We start from the raw sequence: 26,152 nt of genomic DNA, 5'->3' as shown, positions 1-26,152 counted from the left end.
ATACTAGCTGAAAAAATTCATGGATTCGTTCACGAGCCGTCAGAACCGTCACTATGTGGGATTTGTTCCTGATGAGAACAGCTCCAGAAGCTTCGTTTGCTTTTGTGACCAGACTTTCCTACGCTTTCAAACATTTCCGTGTAAATCTCGACGACTTACTCACCAGATCCATGTGTAGATCCAGTTGTCCAAGACAAGCGAAAGCGAATTAACAGTCCAACGTCTTATAGGCGAAAACATCGATTTCACCAATAAATGCGGGTCTCATTTTTCCACGTACCTTTGTTTATTTTCACCTTCCTAATGTCTAACGCTATTGGACAAGACTCTGGGCGTCGTGCTATAAGACATATTTTCTAGCATAAAACAACACTTTGTTAGACCGGCAATATGGTGACGTTAACAAAAGTCACGTGATTTTATGTCGTAGGTGCACGAGCTCTATACAAACGTACTGAGCAAACTGGGGCGTTGAATTCCATCGTCAACCGAAGAATTGAACATCCCATCGGGGGGCTGATGTCACATCTGGCTATTCCTGATTGGCTTTCAGGTCAGTCAGGCTTTGGTTGCTCGCTTGGTATAATCCGTCTTTCTGGAAAGTGTGGTTATTTTCTTTTCTTTACATTTTTGCAGAATATTGGTCCGATAGTATCACCAGGATTTTGTCATTACCTCACAAAATGAAAATGTAGCAATGCAAGTTACCTTACTTTTGGGGTTTTTCATTTCATATTTTGTTTTGATTGATCATATACAGTAGGATAGAGTCCCTATGGCATTTGTTCTAAACACTGTTTGTACTCACTTCATGACACAACACCGTCGTCTTGGAACTTTCCTTTGTAACTTTGAGCTTAATTTGCACAGTTGTGGTTATTCTAAAAGATCTTCAAAAAAAAAAAAAAAAACATGTTCAAAAAATGAATTAATCTCCATATAAATTGCAAGAATTTTGATTTATGAAGGAATTTTGATGGAAAAAAAGCTGCTCAATTTAAAAGAAGGAAAGTATTACATGAGCAAACAACAAATCCTGCAGTTAATATGAACATACCTGTTTTTTTTTCTTGCAATATTAATAAAATAGTATATTAACCTCATGCTGTAGCTGTTTTGCTACATTGAATATTATATCACTCTCTTTTATTGTAAACGTCATGCTAATAATCTTTCATACATTGAAGCTAGGCGGCAGTTATTAATAACTGGCGTGAACTCTACTGTGTATATTTTCGCGCCGTATGTTTAACAAAAGTCAAAGCTCATATAAGAGTCCAACAAATCAGTGTTCAAAGCACGTACAGCGGTGGGCGTAGCCCCAACGTGCCCCCCCTCACCCGCGCCCCTTGTCACCGCCTTTCAAACTAATGGGATACACGCACCCTGCATACATATGAACATATACATGTATACTTGTATATAATGAATCCGGGCGCATAAGCATGGCAGCGACGGCGGCGGGGCTCGTGTTACCATGGCGACATTCAATCACGGCAGAACGTTTTCTCTATTTATAGGTCTAATTTGTTAAGTATTATCACAGCTATCGAGACAGACGCAAATACGGTTGCCATGTAATGCGAGCCTGTCAAAACAAGTCCATAAATAACAGCAAACGGTGTGTTTACTTGACATTGAGTTGTGTTCGCGTTCAGGATGAGATTATTTTCCCTCTCTTTTTCGGAGTCAAACAGAATATGATTGATTTTGGCGCAATATCAAACTCGAGATGACAATTCAAAGATGATATTCTCGCTTTTAGCCATTTTTCCCCACTTAGCCCAAAGAATGCAGATGATTTCCAAGCGGTATGAGATACAAGACGACGAATGTACCTGAAGGCCACCGCCAAATGTGCACTGATGGTATCATTTACTTCGCCCACAAGTGTCACCCGCTGTTATTGAAACATAGACGGGCAATTTAAGCAGACGTATTAGCTGCAAAATAACAGGGGAGGTTTGCTTTACATGAGATTTGACGCAGGATTTAGCAGAAGATGACTTTAAACATTTGGCTCACTGGAATCATTTGTTTTCAGTCGGTACAGGAACCGTATCGATTCGGAACGGCGATGATACAAAGCGCAAGATGGCCGAGTTCTCTGAGGCAATGCATCACAAACGCAGGCTGGCCTTTTTGTTGTCCTTTTTCACCGGCGTTAATTGCTAAATCCATCTCCACAGTATTGAAGGATCACTTCTGCAATCGGAGCGAGGACGCCGATCCGAGACGGACACGCGAGCAAAGATGTTACTCGTCGGCGGCGTGGCGGTCGAATATTTTAAGCGGATCTTCTTCAAACTTTAAAGCATCAGTGAGCCACGGCGGAGCGAGAAACTCGTTGATTTATAGCCTCCCCTTCGCTGATTTGGTTACAAAAATATACGTCGGTGAAAGAAAGTATTTTCAAAGAACTGAAAAACAAAAGTAAACAGCCAGAACGCTTGAGCAGGGTGGTGGAGGAGTACAAGAGAGCGTTTTGAGAAATGGAAGCTTTCATTTCACAGCCGGAAGACGCGAACGAGCGACTGTCGCCTTTGTGAGTTAAACAGCCGATCCGGAGGCCGACGTCTGTCTCCGGGAGAGAAAGTGGCTCCGGCGCAACGCTTTTTTTTTTTTTTTTCCCCTTGCACGAGCGGTGACTGCTGTCAGCGACGTCTCCGCGTCGGCTGACACGCGTCCGTCAAGGCCGCTCGGTGATTGACTCGCGGTTCAGCGCGGGGGGGAAACGGCTCCTCCGGGCCCGAAGAAACATAACGGGAGCGTCGCATTATCTCGGGGTTGCAGCTTAATATGTCAACTGCGGCCTCAAGAACATAACTGTCGGACAGACATTGCCAGAGGAGAACATGTGCTGACACATAATTGGATAAGGTGGGATTTGCACGGTCCAATTTTGACCGATTGTAAATTTGGAACAGTTATTATATTCATGATTGTTTTCTGAGCGGAACAGGGAGGGGGGAAACAATTACGTATAACGCACTGCACACTACAAAATCATAACTAATGAATATTATTTTAAGACGTCTGAATATCGAGCCTTTGCTGATTTTGAACAGAAACGTGCTAAAATCGGGTCCGATTATCGAGATGTGTGGATCCTGCTTCACACCTTTTTCTATCACCCAGGATTTTTTTTTTTTCACATTTCTGATAATCACGCTTTTGCTGACTTGGATTGGAATACTCAGATTACACGAAATTATCGGAATGTGTGTACCCTGATTAGCGTTTATGATTGTTAGCCCGAAGCATTTTCCAAGCATATTGGGCTGGAAAAATTAGTTGTAACACATCTTTCTCTCGGGGTAATGTATGAGAGATGATGATAATGACGTTTTTGCTAACTTTTATCGTAAAAAATACTCAAATGACACCAAGTTGTTGGTATATGTGTACAAACATTTACGATTGTCAGCGACTGACTATTTTCTGAGCAGAGCAGGGAGAAAAATTCCTTATAAAAGCCAACCCACACGAGAGGATAATCACTAAGGATAATCTTTTAGATACATTCAATAATCGCCCACTCGCTGGCTGGCTACGATCGTAAGGCGGGGTATAAATGATCAAATTAGGCCCAATTACTGACGTTGACATTTGCGATTGTCCGCCGTGATGGATTTTGAAGCAGACAAGGAGGAAAACAATCAATTTGCGCACCCCACACAACAGGCTAATCACTCAGGATAATCCTATAAAGGCATCCAGTAATCAAGGCCTTAACGAACTTTGATCAGAAAGAAGAGAAATGCTTAAAACTAGCTTGATTCATTTGATTTTTTTTCAACAGAATGTTTAGTGGAGTGTCGCGCTGTTACATTTATTCTGTAACAGGATTGAAATGGTGTATGTGCTAAATCCTGCATGCGATATTTTGTGCTTGTGTTTGTAAGGTCCATCTGGATCATTTTAATAAATAATAATTTGTGTTTCATCAGCCCGGTGAGCTGAACAGTTCTCAGGTTACGAGAGTTGAGGCCTAAAATTGGCTCTGGCACGGAGAGTTTCGCAGAGTCCTTATATTTTACTAAATTATTCAAACACGTCCCGACTGGATAAGCCTGGCGCCTATTGTGTAAAAACAGTACGAAAAGGTTTATAATAAAAATGAGAATGTGTGGAACGCCCAAAGCAAACTGTTGTAAGCAAAAGCGGTGGTAGAAAAAGTGCACGGATGATAAAACAGGCAAAGCGTTGAACCTCCAGCAGAGAGAAGTGTGTTTTGCTTCAGAGGCTCAGCACGTGGCGCATGTAGCAGACTATTAAAGCTGCCCTCAGTCTGTTGTGGTCAGTGCTCCTCGCTCAGCGGGGGGAGGTGCCGGGCTGGTATACAAGCAGAGGAAGCGACTGCAGATGTGATGCACGTCCCTCCGGCGGCGGGACGCCAGCCACGCCAGAGCCTTCGGCCTCGGGCGCCTCGCGCCGAGGTGCGGCACGACGCCGTCCGAGGGCGCCGGCGGCGCTTCGCCGCGTCCGGCCCGTCGGTATTGCTTGGCTGCGATGCCTTTGTTTACAACTCTGCTTGTTAAATCTTGCCTGTAAAAAACACCCCAGGTGACTTCGGGGGATGCAATGCTCGACAGAGGCACCTCGACGCTGTGCAGCTTTCTCGCTAATGCTCGACATAAAATACGTACGTGAAATAGTTTGGGCCGCTCGAAACACAACATTAGGTACACCTGCGCCCTCTTAAAGATAGGAAATGAAACGTCAGTAGCCAGGAAACGCTGAATTTATTAGATTCATTTAGTCATTGGATTTCATGTGGACATAGGAATACATAAATACATAAATGTTAATTTGTTGGCGGCATGGTGGATCAGCCGGAAAAGCGTTGGCCTCACAGTTCTGAGGACCCTGGTTCGATCTCGGCCTTGCCTGTGATGAGTTTGCATGTTCTCCCCGTGCCTGCGTGGCTTTTCTCCGGGCACTCCAATTTCCTCCCACATCCCCAAAACATTAATTGGACACTCTAAATTGCCCCAAGGTGTGATCGTGAGTGCGGCTGTTTGTCTCTACAATATATGCCCTGCGATTGGCTGGCAACCAGTTCAGGGTGTACCCCGCCTCCTGCCCGTTGACAGCTGGGATAGGCTCCAGTACTCCCTGTGACCCTCGTGAGGATAAGCAGATGGATGGATGTTAATTTGTGCAATATGTGGGTTTGGGGGCCGCCGTGAAGCCTTCAGAAGCCTGCGTTATGTTTTTTTACAAAAACAAAGTTGTAGTTTGGTGTGATTTAATGACCCTCCAAATGTGTTAACTTAGGGCTACTTCTTCTGTACATATTGTGTTGACATTCATATTCTTTATAATTTCATTTTTCTTAAGGCGGTGTCTTACCCCGCCCTCCCTTATAATGTAATATAATAATTAAGATTATTTTCAAAATGTCCTCAGCCACTGATAGAGAGGGCCACTCCTGTGCAGAAAAAGGATTGTAAAAATAAAATTTTTTTCAGCTCATGTTTTTCAAATTCGCGTACGTACCTAATGAAGTGAATGTTCTGGCGTACATGCAAGTAGTGACCCCGGGAGGTCTCTTGCGCAGAGCGACTGAGGTTTGAGGCCACGGGCAGTTGCGCCACGAGTGCGTCTGACACGTAAGATCCAAGATGGCCTAAAGGGAATGAAGTAAATCTCGGAGTAGCATGTCCCCCCCGGCGCTGTTGACAATTGTCTGATAACGATAGCCTCGCTGCACCCCCCCCCCCCACATCATGTTATCTTTTTTTTCTTGCACTTTCCTCCCTCCACACCAGTATCACTTGATCCCGCTGATGTTCAAAAACGTGGAGCATATCCTCGGCACGACAAATAATGGATTAAAGGGATTAGAGGCGAGCAAACATGGGGTGGGGGCTTGGGGGGGGGGGGACTCATGTTTTGGATATTACATAGGAAGCGATAAAGCTCAGCGCGTGACGTGTGGCGGAGGCGACGGGCTGAGGCGAACGGAGAATTTCTCCACGTATGTGACCGGCAAAAATCAATTTACTGGAGGTAATTGTTCATTTCCGAAGGTGGAGGAGGGGGCAGCGGAAGATGGAGTCGACTCGATTGCACGCAAATGATGCTAATGGGGACAATGATCCTTCCCCACTGGAGCCAATTATAAGCTTGTTGTTCTCACTATTCATAATGCTTTGTGTCTTGGTGAGGGCCAAATAATAATCCCCCCCCCCACCCCCCGCCCCGTACCAAAGGTGATTAGAAAAGGTGAGCACATCGCCCTCGCGCTAATAAACTTGTCCAAGCCTTTTTGAGTCCAGCTTTAAAGGTTGTCAATTCCCATTTTCGTGACCCATGCATGAGGTGCAAAAGCCACATTGTCAATACTCATTTTAATAGGGACAAAACACATTTTTAAGTAAACCACAGTTTGTTTGTTTGTTTTTTTTTTGGGGGGGGGGCTGTCCAATACAGTACTAAAAAACTGAACAGATTTCATGTTTATCCTGCTTAAGATTTATGTTTCGTGAGAGTTGCAGGTGTATCCTTATTAGAAATGGCTCCTGTAATTATCTGAAAATTACTCTGATGAAGCCAATTTCAATCAGCTACAGCATGAAAATCGGTAAGAATGTCCGTCATGAGTAGATCCACAAAAGGGTCTCAAAAACTAAAGCCTCAGTGTCATGAGCAAGACCTGGCCACTGCCAAGAGTGGCGTGGCCACACCACAGCTCTGGGCAGGGACGCCTGTCACCGCTAACAACTGTTTCACGTCGGGACTGTGATTAGGTTAAGTTGGAGTTTTGGTCACTGGCATTTGCCAGTTCGTTGCTTTCTGTTAGTGAGTTGCATTCACTGCCTGTGGGACTCGTAAGTTAGAGTATCCCTAGTCAAAGCGATTCTGTGCCCTTTTGTTTGTTCCTGTCCTGTTGAATTGTTAGTTTGCCCCATAGTCATCGGACCTTGCTGTATGTCTTTTGGATCCCGCCTCGCCGAGCGTTTCTGTACCTCTGCCTTGTCAGACTGCGACACGGTGTATGACCCAGTTTCCGGCATAAACCGCATTGAACATTATGCCTCTGCCTCGAAGTCCCGCATTTGGGTCGCCCCCGTACCGGAGGTTCGTGACCCTCAGTATACACAGCAAGTCAGCCAATCTTTGCAAACCACCATTTTAGGGTCATTCTGGAAGACAGTGGTTCCCAAAGTGGGGTCCATGGAACTCCAGGGGGTGAAAAACATCTTTCCAGGGGGTCCGTGATGTGAAGACGAAAAAACGAAATCGTCTGGAAGCTAATCATGATGTGAGAATTGCCCTTTCCATTTTTGAACCACGTTTTCATTTATTGTGCAAAAATAAAAAGCAAGAGCACGAGAGCTACTAAAATTGAGTATTTCTTTGTACCAGAATTGCATACCTGTGTCCAGCACTACATTATTGGCGAAAGTTGAGGTTGGGGGTCCGGGAGTTTTTTGAACGACTCGCTGGGGGGGTCCGGGCCCAGGTTGGCTTTGGGAACCACTGTTCTAAGATGAACTTGTACTTCCAAGTTTCTCTACTCGACACAAATATTTAACAGACAGAAGGCCGCTTATAAATTGGAAAATATATTGAGTTTTGGGGATTTTTTGACCACCATCTTTTATGGTATGACTACTATTTAATCAGTAATCGCTGTAACAAAAAAACTCGAGAATATTCTTTGCATTTTCAAGAACAGTGCGAATGTATAAATTGTAGTTATTAAAGCAGTATGAAATAAATCTGAAAAAAACAGATGAGTGGTAAGATAGTGATTGCTATTTGTGTGGAAAGGTGGCTAGAGACTCATTTCGTTATTATAATAATTAAAAAAAAATGTTGTATGAGGTTATCTTCGCTGATGACCCCCCCCCCCCCCCACCGGCCCCCCAACATGATATTTTTTTTAAAGGCACTTAAGAGGTTTGTTAAGAGGCAGAGACATGAAGTTGCCGATGTCAAAGAAACTAATTTACTAGAAAAACGTAACCGTGTAATCCCTTCCGGCCATAGCAGACATTTGGGAGTTCGGAAGAAAGTCGTTTCAGGAAAAGGCACAATAACACTGAATTGAAGTGAAGGGGAATCACACGTGGAATGGAATTAAATCAAAATATTCACTCAGTATATACAATACTGTACTAAACTATACAAATGCACACGGTTACAAGAATGGCAATAAAGTAGGAAATCCGTCCACCTTTGCCAAGCCTGTCAGCAAACAGAAATGTTGATTAAAGAGCGATCTCCTGTAACAAATTCCATCAAAGTTCATTTTACACTTAATTACGCTTGCAGTTTACTCGCCCGCGACATTGAAGCTGTTTGTTTCTGACTTTCACTTGCACTTCTTCAGTCTTGCGCGGTCCTTGTTGTTTTCTCGCCTAATTGCTCCCTCTTGGTCCTCTCGAATAATCCCATTTTGTGCTCAATTTGAGAGGTTCTTTCTTTTTCGGGAAAAGCTGTGCTCCAGTTTTCAGACCTCCTGCCTTGCCTGCCACTCGGGTGTTGCTGATTAGAAGAACAGTCAAGATCAGCAACCATATAATCTTTTTCTTATTACATTACGAAGGAACAAGGCAAAAAAAAAAAAAAAAAACTAGCAAATGGGAGGTGGTAGCTAGTCTTATTAGCTAAATTATCTAGGTTTATGAGTGCCACATTCTATATAACTAGGTTTCATGTTAGGATCATATTTGGTTAACAAGCTAACAGCATCATAGCATTGTTTTATAACTGATACTCATTCACTGCCATTGACGGATATAGAAGTCAAATATTCATTTAGATGGGGAGAGCTGGCAGTGGTTATTTGATTCATCTGACTGTCGCTGACTGCCGAGGTCTACCCCAAATCTGCCCTTATCTGGTTTAGTTTTGACGTTTGAATGATCCAACTGATTATGCGAACAATCGCATAATTTTTTCCAAAGATTGCATTTATCTGGGTTAGTTTTTTATTGGGGTGATCCAAGTGGGTTATGCAGAAGACCCGATAGCTTTACCCAAAGTTGGACTTTATCAGGGCTTTCTTTGACATTCGAGTAATCCAACTGACTATTACGAGAGTTCTTTTTACAGAGTCAAAATACATCTCTAATTTTGATTTCGGAGTGATCCAACTAATTGAATAGACGACTGAATAGTTTTATCCAAAAACTGCATTTATCTGGGTGAGTTTATGGGCTATATGTTGGTCAATGTGAAAGCAACGGATGACTGCATAGAGTCACCTTTCACATGTCAGCAAAATATGGGGCAGAATTTCATTCGAAAATCCATTAAGAACGATCTCACCTAGACATTTTTGGGGCAGGGATTTCCTCAGCACTCGTTCCACCTGCAGTCGTACATTTCCAGGAAAGTGTGTACCAGGAAACTATAGCAGAAGTTGATGGGATTACATGAGGGATTAGTATCTGTTAGCATAGTAACAACATGGTTTGACGAGCAAACAATTTTTGCACTGTTTAGGGCGCACGACAAAAGGGATGAGATATCGTCGAGGTTTAATATTACGAATCATTAGCTGTGCGTTCCCCTGCCCCTGCCCCCTTTCCCCCCCGATGATGAAATCGTATTTACAACAGCCACATCTCATTTCCTGGGGCGCCGAAAAGACCCATTAGTATTTGCGAAAATTGAAATACCCGAGAAGAAACCCGCAAATATATTTTCCCCCGTCTCCACTTAAGCCCGCCGCATTGAAAAGCCTTCGCCATCTAGTGTTAATCAGCCTTCAGTTGCAATGATACCAGACTCATCAAGTCAACATTAAGCTCAGAGCCAGGCGAATTAAAGCGAGTGTTGATTTTTCAGGGCTGACATCGATGGCATGATAGCATTTTTTTGTTTGTTTTTTTTCCTGGGGTGCGTCAGAAATTCCAATCAGGATGAAAAAAAAAAAAAAAAGTTGCCGGCAGTGTCTGAGAAAGCGCTGCTTAGCAGCTGTGTCATGTTGATGCATCACCTGGAGCTCCCACGTTGATAATGAATAGGAAACTGTCTGGGCTGACTCATAAATAGTTTGTTGAAATTCAGCTCAAGGAGATTTACATTAGTCTGGCCGTTAAAAAAAAAGAGAGAGAGAATTGATCTGGGAGCCAAGAATAGACTATTCCCCAAACCCCAGCGGTGACCTCCGTGCTTATTTGAATCAATCAATAACTTCTTTCAAGCTTTAGGGGATCATAGAGTACACGAACTTAGATCAGAGGTCAGAAATCGCCTGATGGATCTGGCCAATAAAGTCAAAGGAAATGTTGAATAAATTACGGATAATGGAACGTGACGGGAGCGATGAAAATCAGTTGGGCATGCAGAATTTGCGGCATTGATGTGTTTCGGTGTAAACCATATCTTGCAGTGAGTAGGAAGAATAATAAAAATGGATCTTGGATTTCTTTTTGGGGGGGGGAAACAAGACCTTGCCAGTAGCGCCTTGGATGCAATATTGACACATACGCATGACACAACAGCTAGCGCCTCTCGTGCCAATTCTCTGACCGCCTGACATATTTTCTAGCTAGAAAAATAGAACCTCACTCCGACCCAACAACTTCAACAGTGAGCTAGAATTAAATGCATAAAACATTATGATAATAGTCTGTTGAGTAAACATTTTAAAAAGTATTCCTCATATCCCAGTTTATGCCATCATGACTGTTGATCACTAGAAGGCAGCACATTGCTCCGTGCAGATTTCGTACTCAGAACCAGGGCGGGGAGGTGAGAATGAATGGGTGGAACGAGCCATATTTTGGGATAGGGTGTGTGTGTGTGTGTGTGTGTGTGTGTGTGTGTGTACTATTTTTGTCACAATATTGTGTTTCAACCAACAACTATATGGTTATACATGTTTTTAAAAAAACTTCCAGTCACAATAAATCAGTAAATGAACTTTGGATATTTAGGGGGGCTCGAGGACACCCCAAAACGAGCGAGAAACGCCTGTGTGCTACTCGAAGGATTGCCCTTCAAACTCGTTCACTGCCATCGACGACCGTTGAATTTCAAATATGTATCTTAACATGGAGGACTGCCAGTAAACAAGCATTTGCTGCTGTTTTTCAGCTGAGGCGCAATTGTTGGAATAAACAAGCCTTTCTTTCTTTTTTTTCAACTCCTGGAAGGTGTTTGAGATGGTTTATTTATATAACAAATATGTAAATGTATGTAAATATAATGTAGCAGAAGTGGAGCCTTCAAAGAGTTAAAACAACAGGGGGTACGCAGTACGCTTACGTGGGATGCATTATTCTGATACGAATCTGATTTATGCTGCCGTCACGTTGAGCGCCATTTTCTGTTTAGCTTTCTCCAAACGAGGTCACTGTACGCATTCATTAAATATGATCCTTAACCGCGTTATTGACATTCAAATATGCGACCAAATCATAGGGAGTACACAGAATCCATCAAGGCCGTTGATGACGCATACTAAAGAGTGTTTACGTCCCGCCTGTCTACCTGTGTAGATATCGGAGGTGATGCAAGACAGTGCAAGCGGAGTATCACAGAGACGCAGTCCATTTACCCCTCCGAGGTGCACGGCGTGGCGCGGCGCCCGCTAACTAACAGGAAATGGCACCCTCCGGTGTACATATTTCCAATTTCCCGGGACGTAACAAGGCGAATGTTTTATCTGCGCTTGAATAGCGAGAGAAATGGGACATTCTCTTTTTGGAATTTGCCGTCAATGAAGTGTGTCGAGAGAGCGACGGGGCTGAAAAAAAAGCAAAGACGGATGAGCCGAGAGCTGGAAGGGGAAAAAAAAAAAAAAAAAGGAACGAGAGGTGGAGGCAAAGGTTGGGGGATACCGAGATGGAGTGCATGTCACCAGCCACAATATTAGGGACACGTGTCAGGTATCCAGTGTTACCTCCTCAAAGACCGTCCAGTACATATGCGACGCCGGTTGAATTTCAAGTAGTTCATTCAAAACAGTCTAATGAAAGTCGCGAGCGGCAATCAACGGGTTTTCGTAGAATATCTTCAAAATGATCATCAAACTTTGACACCACGGTCAAATTCCCGAGTTAGAGGTTGTTAAAGTACGAGCCATAAAAATGTGTCTAAAGTAACTGCTTCAAACCAAAATGGCCAATTTCCTGTTCAATATCAGACATTTGGTCCTTGAGACTTCTTCACGTATCCTGTTAGTCATCCATCCATCCATTTTCTTTGCCGCTTGTCCTCACCAGGGTCGCGGGGAGTGCTGGAGTTTATCCCAGCTGTCAACAGGCCTGAGGTGGGGCACACCCTGAACTGGTTGCCAGCCAATCGTAGGGCACATCGAGACAGACAAACAGCCGCACTCACATTCACACCTAGGGGCAATTTAGAGTGTCCAATTCATGTTGCGTGTTTTTGGGATGTGGGAGGAAAAAACGGACTCCACACAGGTGGACCCGGAATCGAACCCGGGTCCTCAGAACTGTGAGGCCAACGCTTTACTAACTACACACTGTGCCGCCTGACTTAAACAGTCATCCAAATTTTGTGTCGATCAGTGAACTAATCAACCGTAGACTAGGATTTTCTGTAGCCTCATTTCCAGCAAAAGCTCCTGGAAGTTTTGGTTCAGGGTTCTTTGGGTTACAGGATCCACAAGCCCCCCCCCCCCCCCCCCCCTCAAAAAAAAAAAAAAAAGTATCCTCACTATTTCCTCTCAAAGTTCCCAGACATTTTGCGTGTGGAAATTTCCAAATTTGAGCACCAAAAGAGTCTTGAAAAAGAAAGTACTCATTTTGTTCCGTTCCCACAGTTCCTCCAAAGGTAAACTTTCGGTTTTGGATACCCAAACAGTCCCTAGAAATCAAAGTGGTCGCAGTGCAAGTTCTTGGGAAATGTTGACTCTGGGTATATTGGTTTCAATTACCTAAAAAGGTCCCAGAAATTAAATTACCCATTTTATTCCCACCCAAAATTAAGAGAAATTTTGTTTCCTTGTACTTGGGTTCTAGGGACTAAAGGGTTCCCAGAACCAAAATGTATCCGTTCTTGGAATATTTGGTTCTGACCATGTTGCGTACCGGAGATTAAAAGGATCCTGGAACTAAAAATCCGCATCATATTTCCACCTAATGTACAGGCGACAGCTTCTCTTTCTGGGTACTTTGGAGAATGTTTTTCAAAACAAACAAAAAGCCAAAGAAAATTGATTCGGTATCACAAAGGATGATGATTTAAACTTTTTTGGGGCATATTTTTCTCCAAAATGACCAAAGTGTCCGACTTTTGTAAGGTGTTCAATGATCATTTTTGACATTGTCAATGGAGGTGTTAATGTAACCCAATCGTGCACCGCGTTGTATGTCAACAATGCAGTTCTTGGACTGGATCGCGTGTACCTAATGTTGAGTGTAGTGCCACAGCGGTACAACACGCGCAAATGCACATCTCCTGTCCCACTCCGCAGGTGGGTCAACAGGGGGCATCTCAAGCAGGCAGGCGGGAAGCTTATCTTAATTCTCGGCGAGAGAAAATCCGAGATCCCGTCCACGCTGACTGCGTGTAATCGATGCTGACAGGTAATTCAGGGGAGTACATGAGGGAGCTCGCGAGACGTTTGTGTGCCCTCGCTAGCCAAACTTTCAGCAATCAAAGTGTTTGACGGCTCAAACGGCTGTCCAGATAAACTCGCATTTTATAAAAAAAGGAAAAAAAAAATAGCAACAGAGCGCAAATGATGACGGACAAGAAAGGAAATTGAAATGTTGGGTATTTTGCATGCGACTGCTAACAGATTAGCTCAGATATGTGTGTGAGAGTAATGTGGTCAAAAAATCTATATATAAGGCTCATCTGTATGGAATCTTTATACCCAAACCAAAGGAATTTTTAGAGGGTTTTTAATCTTCATTTTTCTCGAGCTGCCGCAGCTTCACACTCGATCTAGGATTCTACACGCCGAAGTCGTTGACTGCAGGCTACGGAGGGCAAAGCCCCCCGAGGAGAGCATATGTAGGCTAGCAGGCGAATGACATTGCTCGTGGCCGCATATCCAGAGCACATTAAAAAGAGACGAAGAGCCGAAGCTCCGGCCCGGGCCGGGTCCCTCAAAGCTGCCGCTGGCGCTGCTCCAGTTTTGTGAGAGCCCTTGTTATGTCATCCCGCAAGATCCCGTTTTCTTCGTGAGTTAAAATCACACGATAATTAAACTGCAACAAAAAAAGACCGACGAACGAATGACTGCCAGTACATTTTTACAAATATTGGCCAGTTTGTGATGGGAAAGGACAAACTATGTGACAATTCTCATTTTTTTGCGTTGCTTCCCCACTTTAATGTCCAAAATCATCAAGCAAATGTAAGCACCCGACACAGATCACCCAAGTCAACGTAAAATGCGCTTTTTCAATGGTAATTGCATTTATTAAGGGAACAAAAACTATTCAAAGCCACCTGGCCCCGTGTCAAAAGATAATTAGCCCCTAATGCTAATAACTGGCTTTGCCACCCTCAGCAGCAACAACTGAAATCAAGCACCTTCTGTTTCTGGCAATGAGTCGTTCACATCCATGTGGAGATATTTTCGCCCACTCTTGCTTGCAGAATTATTTTTTTTAATTCAGCAAAAATGGAGGGTACTTGAGCATTTACAGCCTTTTTAAGGTCATGCCACGACATTTCAATCAGATTCTCCACTCCAAAATGTAGTTTTTGTATTTAAGCCATTCAGAAGTGGACTTACTGGTGTGTTTTGGGTTGTTATCTTGGAGCAGAACCGAAGTGAGGTCACAAACATTGGCTAAACATTTTTCTTCAGGATCTTTTGGTAAAAAGCAGAATTCATGATTTCAGCAATTGCTGCAAGTCGTCCAGGTCCTGAAGAAGAAAAGCAGCCCCAGCTCGTCACACTACCACCACCATTTTTGACTGTTGGTATGATAATCTTTTTCTGAAATGCTCGCTACATTTATGACAAATGTAACAAGACACACCCCCTCCCAAATAGTTAGATTTTTGTCTCGTCAGTCCATAGTATATACTACCCAAAGTCTTGGGAATCATTCAGATGTTGTTTTACTAAAGTAAGACAAGGCTATGTTCTTTGGTCAAGCAGTTTCCACCTTGAACTCTGCCGTGGATGCCATAACGTGTGAAAATACTACAAGAAACATGAATATATGTTTAAGAAAAACAATAAACATCCTCCAATTTTTTTTTGTGAGGGGAAAAAAATCTAGATACAACGCAATCACTGTATAGGGATCGGCTTCATTTAGGTTTTTTTTGGGGGTTGTTTTACTAAATCCTTCATGAAAAATAATGGCAGCATCACTTTTTCTTTTTTGTGCGAAATCCTACTAAATATGTCCACTAAATATTTACTGGGAAGCCTTGTGTGGTTGAGGCTTGGATTGTTTGTGATTAATATGAATGCAAATGAATGGTGGCAGGCTCTTTAAGCGGCGGCACAGGCGGATAAAAGGATTCAATTGAAGCAGAAATAAGAATTGTTACCTTATTATAATGATAAGTGAGAATGCATCCCTCAGTAATAACCCCTAATATTACATTTGAGTTGAAAAAAAAAAAGTTTTAGTAGCTAATAGATGCTTTTTTTTTTTTTTTTTTTTTTTTTTTAATTGAGCTGGATGCTTTTAACATCGTACCATGACAAATTGTTTAACTTGGATGAAGAAACTTTATATTTTTATTCTCCTATCTTGGAGGAAAAGGTAATAAGGTCACAAAAAGACAGTAATAAAAGGTCAAGTGTCAAGTGCAACTCGGTGGTCCTTAATATCCCACGCAGACCCATTAAGCCAAGTAAATCCATTTGCAGGAGTTAGCACTCTAAAACCAAACCCAGACCACCCGAGTCACTCGGAGCTTGCCGGCATCCACTTGTTTGGTTACGATGAGCTCGTCTGACTGTTAACTTGTAGCTGGAATTGCGAGCAGATATTTAATCAGCGGTGGGAGGATGCTGCCTGTCTGCCGAGACCACCTGCAGCACCTGCTCAAACTTTAGTAGCTTTGAAGTCAAAGATATAGTCAAAGCACTAACGCGCAACTTCAACACGGCGGTATTTTTAGTATGAGCTCAGAAGCGCCGTGTTGCTGCTTTGAACACGCTTCTTCTTCTTCTTCTACTTCTTCTTCTTCTTCCTTATATCCATCCAGTGTGGCAATTAAGTTGAAGGAAGGTTGGTCTTTGATTTAATCTTGGACGGGTGCAGTTCATTTTGAATTCTCGTTGGGAAAATGTTTATTTAGAGATGTATTTTTTTAAGGGGGTGTGGAGGAAGCTTGCCTGCTCTTTCTGGCTAACACGAGAAACAATAATTAACATATTGCGTATGTATTATACCATTTTGTTTGTGACAAGCAATAGTGAGCATTTAAAAATCAAAATTTCTTATTCTTTAATTTAAAAAAAACATTTTTATTAATAAAACACTAAATAAAATTATGATTATTTACTATGTATAATAATTTGATTATTTTTAAATTATATTTTAATAATTGTATTTCTTTTTTGTGTAATTTGAGTTATTTTTTTATCATTTTACTTTTCCAAGTACTTTTTTTCACTTACACATTTAGTCTTTCTTAGTTGTATTTTTTTATTTTTAAACTGATTTCTACTGTTGTATTTTTTAAACTTATTTTAATTGTAAAAATATATATTTTTTACATTTTATTTTGTAATTGTTCCCATTTAATTCATAAAACATTTTTATATCCATGTATTCAAATACGTAAAGTTCACTCATGATTGTTTTATATATTGCTTAATATATAGAATATAGTAATAGTCGTGATTATTCTCATTCTTATACTTATTATTATTATTATCATCATATCTTTGTACGGGACACAGCTCTCATATTGTTTTATTTGAGTGTACTGTAAAAAGTACTTTACTGTCGTGTATATCAAGACATCAATGCTTTTCTAATAATTATTATCACTCAAATTCGTTCTAAATATGATTTAATCACATGAACACAATTCAAAGCCAGTTGCCGGAGCACGAGCAGCGAGGTTGCATTAAGTCTTGGGAAATTCTCACCACGCTCAGCGTATATTGGCACTATCTTTGGCATCGGAGCAGAGGGGATTGCCGGAATCCTTCAAGAGAGCCAAAGAGAGATTATGGGGGAAAAAAAAAAAAAAGGGGGGGGGGGTAACTCAATTTTTAATTAAAAGTGGAGCGACGGGGGCTCGTCACGTCGGGCGTTTAGCTGGAAATCAGATTAAGCGGAGAACGATACAGTGAGTCAAACTCGCACCTTCTATAATGAGACTGCATTTTACCATCGTCGGAAATGCAATCACGTGTATTGGCAAGGAGGTCAAAGATCAATTATACTTTTTAATCAGGCTCATATCGCACGCTAACGACGACTACTAGTCAGGGACACTAAATGAAATTCTTCCCGCTTTCAGGCACCGATAATGTCATTATTATGAAGTTAATTTAACATGACACGGCTAACAGGATGTTGAGGAATTTTCCCGGGAATGTTCTTTGAGGAATACGCGTAATGGATGTACAAAGTGTGCGCAAGGTTTTTTTTTTTTTTTTTTTTTTTTAAAGTGGATATTTCGAAGGCAATTGATGAGATATTCAGAACATTTGTGTATTTTAATGGAATCAGTTGGAAAGCGTTGGCCTCACAGTTCTGAGGACCCGTGTCCAATCCCGGCCCCGCCTGTGTGGAGTTTGCATGTTCTTCCCGTGTTTGTGTGGGTTTTCTCCGGGCACTCCTGTTTCCTCCCACATTCGAAAAATATGCAAAATTAATTGGACACTCTAAATTGCCCCTGGGTGTGATTGGGAGTGCGGCTGTTTGTCTCTACGTGCCCTGCGATTGGCTGGTGACCTGTTCAGGATGTACCCCGCCTCCTTCCCGTTGACAGCTGGGATAGGCTCCAGCATTCCCTGCGACCCTTGTGAGGATAAGCGGCAAAGAAAATGGACGGATTGATGAATGGATGGCATATTCTTTTGTTTCACCATACGCAATGTTAGATTGTAAATCGAGACTGCACGGACACCCGAAGGCAAAAGAATAAATAAATAAATCCCCTTTGTCGTGATTGGCATGACTTTTAACGGCAGACGTGCCCCCGGAGGAGGCACCGCGGGGACTTTGCCCCCCACGCCCCCCTCGGCTCTGACAACTGGAGCGTGAGCCGGCGCACCTGCAGGCCTCGAATAGCGAGACGGAACACGCACGGCCCCACCGGCGATTTGCTGTCCTCCGGCATCAAACGTACGCAGAGAGCTTCTACTGTAGGAGAGGAGATGGGCGCTGCCGGGCGCTACTTTTAAAGGCAAGACGCCGTTACACGAGCTCAATCCGCTTGCTGATGGTACGCCGAAGACACTTCGCTGCACTGTGAAATGAGAGTCGCTTGTGCTCAGTCTTGTATTCAGTACCTCAAAGCGCTATTTAATTAAACCTGCGGGGGGGGGGTCTTAACAGAAAATAGCTAAGCATCTCGTGAGATGAAAATAAAAATTTAAAAATTATAGAAATACTGATATCACTCGGGGGAGACTTTTTTTTAATTTTTACAAAAAGCTGAACGACTTTTGCAAAATATTTAAACTTTTCTTTCTTTCTGGTGACTACCATCCATTCATTATCTTTTGGCGCTTATCCTCACGAGGGTCGCGGGGAGTACTGGAGCCTATCCCAGCTATCAACGGGCAGGAAGGCGCGATACACCTTGAACTGGTTGCCAGCCAATCGCAGAGCACATAGAGACAAACAACCGCATACACAAATCACACCTTGGGGCAATTTATAGTGTCCAATTAATATTGCATGTTTTTGGGATGTGGGAGGAAACTGGAGTGCCCGGAGAAAACCCACAAAGGAACAGGGAGAACATGCAAACGCCACACAGGCGGGGCTGGGATTGAACCCGGGACCTCAGAACTGTGAGGCCAACGCTATTCCAGCTGAACCACCGTGCCACCCCAAACTGAACTACTTTTGCAAAATATTGAAACTTTTTTTTTTTCCATTCTCGTGATTACCATAATTTCCAGCCTACAAGTCGTGACTTTTTTCACACGCTTTCAACCCTGTGGCTTATGCGATGATGCGGCACTAGCATTAGCGCGGCGCTAGCGTTAGCGCACCTATTTCTAAGCCGCGGTACACAGAAAGAATTTAATGCTAGCATCGCGCTAACTCTTTCTGTGTACCGAGGCTTATAACCAGGTGCTCTCCGTAGCCCGGGAATTACTGTACCTTCTCTCCAAATTTGTGTTTTTTTTTTTCTTTCATTTGTGGCTAAATAAAATAAAATACAAAAAAAAGTAACTGACCAGGATTCCATATTTTCAAAAAAAGACGTGCCACTCAGGCTTTTGTTTTTCTAAATTAAAGCTGTCAGAGAAACGGAACTGTTTCCGCAAAGTACCGCACAAAGCATTGCATCTTTTTCCATTTCTTTCATTTTTATCTAGAATACACCTTTTTCCCCAAAAAGTAACCATTTTCTCAAAACATTGCAACTTTTTTCTCATGATTTATAATAGATTCTATCTCCTGTAGTTGCGTATAGTCCACTGACTCCAAATTTCGATCAACAGCAGCTCTTGGAATGGTTCCAGACTCCAGCAAATTCGAGTTTGAAAATTCGAAGCAAAATCAAAACAAAGAGTCCTACATCTTCACAAAAACTGGAGTAGACGAGATGAAACCTGTGTTTTCTCTATTTTCCTTGTTTTCCTTTTGTCAGTTTATACTAACAACGGCATCAATCATAAACAGATTGCTGGACAGACAGAGGCTCCTTTTGATTTTCTTTCAGCTTCGCAATTTTAAAGCAGGCGCTATTAGTTTCCGATAAGTGGCTGCTGACATCACGTGTTGACGGATGGCTTGAAATGAGCCGTGTGTTTTCCAAACAATTCTTCCTCGACACGCAAGTGTGACGAGGAGCCATCTGCTCAAACAAAACGCACGCCGACATTTATGTCGACGCCGTTGTCGCCGTGCGTGTACGCGTATAATTCATTTCCCGGGGTAACGGCCCTTTTATGCAACAGCCAGGCGAGCTGAACGAAGAAGAGTCGTTTGCGTTTCCGCTATATTTCCGGAAAGAACATTTTGCTTGAAATTGCTTTTATGAGATGGAGACCAAGACAAGAGGAAAAGTCCAAGAGAGGTTTTTCTGAATGTGGCCTTGGAAAGATGAAGTCTGGTTTCCGGAGTGAAGCTGGATACCAAAACGCGGCAGAATGAGACACGCAGATGAGATCTCGGTGTCTCTGCCTCACTTCACTTAGAATTCTCAGCGCTCCCGCTCCAAGAAAGCTGGACCGCAATCAGCATGCAGACTTTTCCCACGTAATCTTGGTATTTATTGGAGGAATAACACCTCGCAGGCCCGACAATCCGCCGGGGCGGATCCTCCCTCTCTCCGCCGCTCTCCCAGCGGGCAATCGCCGGGTTGCGATGATTCGCCCTGAAAGGCGGCGCCTTCTGACGAGCGAGCCGGCGAGGTGACAACAGGTGGCGCGTCGGATTGAGGCTCAGCAGCTGGGGATGGACGGGGCACCTCTCGCGCCAGCTGTCGCTTCCCGTGAGGATCATTAAAAGGACAAGGGTTATATTCTTGTGTGCTCGGAGCTTTGGCCAAGATTCCAGCAGCGATGCTGTTGAAATTTTGGAATGAAATAGAAATGGGCACTAATGAATTGCTAAAATCCTGAGAGAATCTCTCTTTCGGTGTTCTGAAACCTAGCCGGGACCGAGCGGACTAGTATTGTGGTTGTTGTCATCAATTTGAAGTTCTACGGCTGTTGTCGAGCTCCGTTGTCCTCTCGTCACGTTAATCTAAAAGGTTGACTAAGTCGACTTCGAAAACAGGTTGATGCAAAATTACTCCCTGGAAGCCCCGCTGGAACCCAAAAAGCTTCAGAACCTTGTTTGCCCCGCCAGAATCCATGTTTTTGACACGGATGTTTTCGAACGATGCTGTGTTGGGCTCATGATAAACGCTGCCAAAAACAACAGGAGGAGTGTCTGTTTTTTGGAAAGACACTGATGGCTAATCTGCATATCTGATGTATGGGTGATCTTAATTATTATTTTTTTTTTTTTTACCCAATATGGTAATCGCTAGGGTGGCACGGTGGCCTCACAGTTCTGAGAACCCGGGTTCGATCCCGATCCCGGCCCTGCCTGTGTGGATTTTCCATGCTCTCCCTGCGCTTGCGTGGGTTTCCTCCCACATCCCAAAAAATATGCAACATTAATCGGACACTCTAAATTGCCCCTAGGTGTGATTGTGAGTGTGACTGTTTGTCTCTCTGTGGCCTGCGATTGGCTGGCGACCAGTTCAGGGTGTACACCGCCTCCTCCCTGCTGACAGCTGGGGCAGGCTCCAGCACTCCCCGTCACCCTCGTGAGGATAAGCGGCAAAGAAAATGGATGGATGGTAATTGCTAGCACGCTAATGCTAATCACGATAAGCATTTAGCATCCAGCATTTGTCGTAATTGTTAAGTGATTAGCATTCAGCATTTTATTCAAATTCTGTACACCAAATTCATAGAATACGCTTTGTACCGACATATACAATTAGAGGATGGACAGTCAATCGGTCGTAAATCAGAATAGAACGCAGGTTCGTAGATTCTAAAAAGATTGGATAGTGAACCTACACCGTATCCACTGTAGACATAATGCTAATTTAATGCAAAATCTCAACATCACCCTTGAAATGTTTTTTGTCTCGTATTGCGCAGAAGCATCTTATCAAGTAAGACGTGAGCGCAAGAAGGTCTCTCATTGTGCGGCACAGAGCCGCCTCCGTTGGACTCTTGTGAATAGAAATGAATAATCTGCATCATATTGAAACCTCGTGCCAGTGTCAAGCATTCAGAAAAGTGCCCCAGCGTGAATGTCATGGTACACGGTGGTCTACTCATGGTGTGAATGCTGACACGTTTTTTTTTTTTTTTTTTTTTTTTTATAAGACACCGCAAGCATGGCTCCAAGTTTGGAGGCAGTTTCCATGGCGACAATGTCCTATCAACACACTCAGCCTCACTTGACGGTGTTGTAGATGTGGCCGCCGCCGGCGGTGAAAAATGAAGCCATTACGTCGGAGCCCGGAGGAAAGTGAATTGCGAGCGGGACGTTTGCGATAAGCGCTCGTGATTAAGAGACGAACCTTAAACGTGGGCAGGAAAAAAAGGAAGCTTGATGGAAAAATCTTTGAAGGCGACATGTTCACTTTTTTATTATTATATATATAATATATATATTGTATGCATATGGGTGAGAGCGCCTGGCCACCTGGAAAGTGTAAAATTACAGTGAATATTTTGTCAGGTGGCTTTTTCTCAAAATGGGTCTGTGAAAACACAATGTGCTGTTTTTGTGGGGGCTCGAATGTATTTTGCAGTTTGTATTTGTTTTGTTTTTTTTAAGATTATATTTAATAATTCTTTATTTCCGTAATTTACTGTTATAGCGACACACAGCAGATTGTTAAACATTTAAAACGACAACAACCGGTTTGTTTGCACAACAGAAGACGTTTGTGTATTTATTATTTTTGTTTATTTATTATTATCATTATTATTGGCGGCACAGTGGACGACCGGTTGGCTCGTCTGCCTCACTGTTCTGAGATCTGTGGTGGAAATCCTCGCCCCGCCTGTGTACATGTTCTGTCCGTGCCTATGTGGGGTTTCTCCGGGCACTCCGGTTTCCTCCCACATCCCAAAAACATCCAACATGAATTGGACACTCTAAATTGCCCCCCGAGTGTGATTGTGATTGCAACTGTGTGTGTCTATGTGCCCTGTGATTGGCTGGCAACGAGTTCAGGGTGTGCCCCGACTTCTGCCCGTTGACAGCTGGGATAGGCTCCGGCACTCCTCGCGACCCTCGTGAGGATAAGCAGCAAAGAAAACGGCTGGATGCATCATTAATTGGACACTCTAAATTGCCTGCAGGTGTGAATATGAGTGCAAATGGATGGTCGTTTATATGTGTCCTGCAAGTGGCTAGAAACCTGTTCAGGGTGTGCCCAACCTCCTGCCCAAATACAGCTGGGATTTTCTCCTGTGACCCTTGTGAGGATAAGTGGCTCAGATAATGGATGGGTGGATCATTATTACTGTTTTGGATCCTTTGAACTCGGCATTGACGTCATGCTGGCTGACAAAAGCGAGCGTATTTTATATGGCCCCCGTCCCCCCACCCACCCCAAAAAAAAAAAGAAAGTTCACTTTGATGACCACAAAGCGAGTCGTCAGCGGGTTTTTGCAAAGACCGGACATATGGCCGCCCAAATTATTGATGAGTCAGCCTGTGGTGTCCCGCCTGCTCTTTAAAAGCGCTCATCTCCTCATTAAACGTGTCTCGGTTCGGTGCGTCCTCTCTGATGTTCTCGCCGCCACTGATGAGGGCCCAGAGGTGCTTCAATAATGCAGGCGACCGTCTCTCATGGGTTCGCCGTTTGCTAAACTGTCAGACGCTCCCCAAATTGGGAGGAAGAGAATGAAATGGTACGGTCCTGCCCATCTCACCCGAACATTTCCACAAATCGGAAAGCGACATCCGGGCAGAAAAACAAACCCAAAATGCATTCTTAGTTTTTCTTTTCACTTGGACTAAGGCTGTGTTCATATCGCAGGTAAATTCCATTTTTTTATGTCAATGTGAACAATACAATTCTTTTTTTTTTTTTTTTTTTTGACCCAGGACTCTTTCATACGTGGATGTCAATCGGATACATGCATGTGGTGTGGGGGCTCATCCGGCCTGTACGTCGTCAAAAGGCGACAAACGTCACAATCACGGGAGAAAGCGGGCACGCGGCTAAAGCAAACAGCAGAAAAAGGAGCAGAAAACAGTCAGTGGTAAAAAGAAAATAGTATAGAAGTAGTAAATGGAAGAAAATATTGCCTCCATTTGCGCAAAATCTTTGAAATTAGTACTTAAGGATCATGACCAGATCTCTGTGAGGGGCCGTATGGACTTGAACGAGGCCGTCCGCACGAGTGCGGCACCGCGGGGCCGTTATGCCCTCAGCGCAAGTCGTATTCGTTTTTGTAATGTGAACATAAAAAGATCGGATTTCTCAATAAAATTGGAATAGGGCAGCGTGCCCCGCGGTGCGAATGTAAACGTAGAGAACGTAAGAAATGATAGAGTCCACTTTGTTTTATGCTAACGTCTTACGTCATTCACCAGAAGAAGAAAATCATCCAAGCAAAGAAAGAAAAATACAGTACTCCACTCTACAATTGTCTTTTTTTTTAAACTGCAGTTTCGCTTTCCCCCCTCCCCCCGCCCCTGAACCAAAAATGGTATGATCCACCCGTGGCCCTCTCCAACACGTGCTACACGTTGCAATTAAGTCCGGCCTACGCTGACGTTTGTGGCCTTCCCCGTTATTGTCAGAGGTCGCGATCGATCGCGCCACACGCCACCCGCCAAATTTGGCGACTCTCGGATCACCGGGCGGGCTGAGATCCACCCGTTTAGGAGGGAAACAGATGCTTCTGGAAAAAGGCTTCTGGTATGACAGCAGCAGCCTCGCACCGACTCGACACTATTATGACATCATAGGTAATAAAAGTCGTCTGGATGCAGTGCTACATATAGTACAGTAAAATATGTCTCCTGAAAGTGCTGAAAAATCTCTTTAGGTGAGGTTGAGAAAGACCTTGAATGTTCCGGATTGTCGTCAAGTGTCGAAGCAAATAATTTATTGAATTTTGAAAGCAAGACCATCTAATGGTGTTTGCTAGTATACATTTTGCCCATCATCAACATGTTCCAGTCCCAAGTTTAACAAAGGTAGCCAGTCTGGTGTCGGTCTAGCTTCTTCTCTGTTGATAACAACTTTCAATTCTGATGCTGTCGGGGATTTTTGTTCTGTCGACCCGAGACCTCTATCGATTTTATATTATACACTATCGAAGAGGCAGATGATAGCTCGAGTCAAAAATCAAACAGCGCTATTATGCACTTTTGTCCTCGACAAATCACAATTTTCAACCCACCGTCTAAAGGTGTGTTTCTCCCACCTTATTGATCCGCGTTTCTGTCTTGACACCATGTTGGAAAAGTTCAGAACCAAAAATGCACTCCTTGCGTCTGGCATCATCACTCATTTGTAACGTTTGAGGAACTAATAAACAGAGTTCTCAAGCTATGAAATAAATGATTCTCAGATATAGATTGGAATAGTATTTCAATGCTCCGCTTGTCATGGTACATCAAGTGAGACAAATAACTAATATTTGTCAAAAATTTTCAGACCAATTAAGTGACTTCTTGTCAGTCTGATAGGAAAGACTGCCTACCTGTTAGCCAATCATATTGTAGAAAGCCAATTTCTCAACCAATCACGTTCTGCTAGCGAAAATCAGCTACACTGCAATCAGTGCCAGCGTATCAGACTTCACGTAAGACGTTACTACACAAACCAGTTAGAGTTTAGTCTTATCACGTTTGCTTGATCCCGTCCCAGTGGCTCTTTGGGATTCTGCTCCAAAGTCACCAAGGTGTGACTTTCCCTGTCGCTCAAGGATTAAGACGCATTTCCTGACCTGCTATCTGTGGATTGCGGAGCATTGCCCCACTTTGGCCAAGCGATCTTCAATGCCTGACCAACTCTCGACTGGGAACTAAACTGATGTACATCGTGGCTTCGAATTGCCGTGTAGCGATAGATTTCGAGTTGATTATATTGCAGTGCGCTGCATTTGGGTCCAAAAGTCCCACACGCCATGTCACTTCTCATGGCACACTTATTAGGAATCATCGGTCCCAAGATTGTTTTCTCCAAACGCAAAGCAAGAGCCCTTTTTATGTTTTATCCTTCCACTTTATGTCCATCTTTTTCCGTGTTCTATTACTCGTATCTTTCATCTCATTTTCCTTCATCGGAGCAATGCTCGCCAGTTGTTTACTTGTGGATGCATTCTACTGTCCATCAAGCTGTACTGTATATTGAGACCTGGCTGGACTCAAAGCAATCACTCAGAGTTCACGCTGTGCGACAACGCATGGCGCGCACGCCGTGAGGGAAGATTACAGGATGACCTTCAGTCAGCATCGGAAGCGTAGTCCGAGCCCGCTCTTCTGATTGCGCCTCGTACTCTTGACTTTTACTTCAGAGCCGTGTACACTTAGAGGAGCGTTTGTTCACTCGCTGA

General features: G+C 43.4%; 1 long non-coding RNA gene across 1 annotated transcript in view; it reads left to right on the top strand.

Moving 5' to 3' along the window:
- Positions 1-26,152, top strand: part of LOC133514430 (uncharacterized) — a 75,401-nt gene that overhangs the window by 32,661 nt on the left and 16,588 nt on the right. The window contains exon 2 of the long non-coding RNA XR_009798805.1: positions 431-553. This is a non-coding gene — a long non-coding RNA (uncharacterized LOC133514430). The remainder of the gene's footprint in view (positions 1-430; positions 554-26,152) is intronic.

The sequence above is a fragment of the Syngnathoides biaculeatus genome, chromosome 16, assembly GCF_019802595.1.
Source record: "Syngnathoides biaculeatus isolate LvHL_M chromosome 16, ASM1980259v1, whole genome shotgun sequence".
Lineage (NCBI taxonomy): Eukaryota > Metazoa > Chordata > Actinopteri > Syngnathiformes > Syngnathidae > Syngnathoides > Syngnathoides biaculeatus.
The sequence above is the reverse complement of the archived record's forward strand: the minus strand, read 5'-3'. Positions and strand labels throughout refer to the sequence as shown.